We start from the raw sequence: 2,500 nt of genomic DNA on the forward strand, positions 1-2,500 counted from the left end.
TCAAATGTATTTAAACAGTAGCGAGGCTATATACAGTAGCGAGGCCATATACAGTAGAGAGGCTGTATACAGTAGAGAGGCTATATACAGTAGATAGGCTACATACAGACACCGGTTAGTCAGGCTGATTGAGGTAGTATGTACATGTAGATATGGTTAAAGTGACTATGCATATATGATGAACAGAGAGTAGCAGTAGCGTGAAGAGGGGTTGGTGGGTGGTGGGACACAATGCAGATAGCCCAGTTAGCCAATGTGCGGGATCATTGGTTGATCGGGCCAATTGAGGTAGTATGTACATATGTACAAAGTTAAAGTGACTGTGCATATTTGATAAACATAGTAGCAGCAACGTAAAAGAAGGGTTGGGGGCGGCACACAATGAAAATAGAGTCTTATGGCTTGGGGGTCAAAACTGCTGAGAAGCCTTTATGTCCTAGACTTGGCACTCCGGTAACGTTTGCCATGTGGTAGTAGAGAGAACAGTCTTTGACTGGGGTCTGGGGTCTTTGGCAATTTTTAGGGCCTTCCTCTGACACTGCCTGGTGTAGAGGTCCTGGATGGCAGGCAGCTTTGCCCCAGGGATGTACCGGGCTGTACGCACTACCCTCTGTAGTGCTTTGCGGTCGAAGGCCGAGCAATTGCCGTTCCAGGCAGTGATGCAACCGTTCAGGATGCTCTCGATGTTGCAGCAGTAGAACCTTTTGAGGACCTCAGGACCCATGCCAAATCTTTTTAGTTTCCTGAGGCTTTTCAGTGTACTCTTCACCACTGTCTTGGTGTGTTTGGACCATTCTAGTTTGTTGGTGATGTGGACACTAAGGAACTTGAAGCTCTCAACCTGCTCCACTACAGCCCAGTCAATGAGAATGGGGGCGTCCTCGGTCCTCCTTTTCCTGTAGTCCACAATCATCTCCTTAGTCTTGGTTACGTTGAGGGATAGGTTGTTATTCTGGCACCACCCAGCCAGGTCTCTGACCTCCTCTCTATAGGCTGTCTCATCGTTGTCAGTGATCAGGCCTACCACTGTCATCTGCAAAATGTAATGATAGTGTTGAAGTCGTGCCAGGTCGTGCAGTCGTGGGTGAACAGGGCGTACAGGAGAGGACTGAGCACGCACCCCTGGGGGACTCCAGTGTTGAGGATCAGCGTGGCAGATGTGTTTCTACCTACCCTCACCACCTTGGGGCGGCCCGTCAGGAAGTCCAGGATCCAGTTGCAGAGGGAGGTGTTTAGTCCCAGGATCCTTAGCTTAATGATGAGCTTTGAGGGTACTATGGTGTTGAACACGGAGCTGTACTCAATGAATAGCATTCTCACATTACCAGCCTTTCAAAACCCTACGGACGTGAGTGCTACAGGTCTGTAGTCATTTAGGTGGGTTGCCTTTGTGTTTTTGGGCACAGGGACTATGGTGGTCTGCTTGAAACATGTTGGTATTACAGACTCAATCAGGGACATGTTGAAAATGTCAATGAAGACACCTGCCAGTTGGTCAGCACATGCCCAGAGCACATGTCCTGGTAATCCGTCTGGCCCCGCGGCCTTGTATATGTTGACCTGTTTAAAGGTCTTACTCACGTCGGCTGCGGAGAGCGATGATCACACAGTCATCCGGAACTGGAGATGCTCTCATGCATGTCTAGAACATGCCGTACGATACGGTTGCAGAAAGATACGGTTGCCATAAGATACGGTTGCCGTAAGATACGGTTGCAGAAAGATACGGTTGCCGTAAGAAACATTATGTACAAAATAAGTTACAAATAACGCAAATAAACCCACATAACAACCCCCCCACATAACAGCACAATTGGTTGGGCGCCCGTAAAACTGCTGCCATTTCTTCCGGAGCCATTTCAGTCTAAGGGGTCGGCTTCTTAGTAAACAACTTGGTATTTTCCATTCCATTTCTGCGTTTCAACGACACAAGCTCAGTTTCTCAGGAGGCTGCTGAAGGGAGGACAGCTCATAATAATGGCCAGAACAGAGCAAATGGAATGGCATCAACCACATTGAGCACGTTCACCCCAATTAAGGGGCCACCAGCCTCCTGTGACCAATGCCCAGACAGTTTATCACAGCATGAAGAGACAGATCTGGTTTCAAATAATGTTTGTTGTTGTTTTTTCAAATACTTTTAGCTGTGCTTGAATGAGCTTGGCCCGGTGCAGTGGAAGCAATAGAATAGCCACAAAAGGGCAAACCCCAAACCCTGCCCATCTAGCGCTCCAATTAGGGTCAACGGAATGTATTTGAAAGAGAAGGTACAGTATGCTGTTTGAACCAAAATATAGAGCAAATCCTAAAACCTGAAAGTAGGATTACAGCTTGTCAGACTAACCTCTATATCTATTTCTCTCCCACCTCTTTTTCAGCCTATATCTCTCTCTGCTACAGTGCTGATGGCTCTTACCGTACCAGTTGAGAAAGTGCGTAGAGTGAAGAGAATATTAGTTTGACAGACAGCTTCTCATAATTGGGTCTTCAGAGCATGTTG

The 2,500-nt window shown here is 47.4% G+C and overlaps 1 protein-coding gene across 1 annotated transcript in view; it reads right to left on the reverse strand.

The window, feature by feature from the left end:
- Positions 1-2,500, reverse strand: part of LOC115120214 (metabotropic glutamate receptor 7-like) — a 398,512-nt gene that overhangs the window by 202,863 nt on the left and 193,149 nt on the right. The gene's annotated exons all lie outside the window — the stretch shown is intronic.

The sequence above is a fragment of the Oncorhynchus nerka genome, linkage group LG15, assembly GCF_034236695.1.
Source record: "Oncorhynchus nerka isolate Pitt River linkage group LG15, Oner_Uvic_2.0, whole genome shotgun sequence".
Classification (NCBI taxonomy): domain Eukaryota; kingdom Metazoa; phylum Chordata; class Actinopteri; order Salmoniformes; family Salmonidae; genus Oncorhynchus; species Oncorhynchus nerka.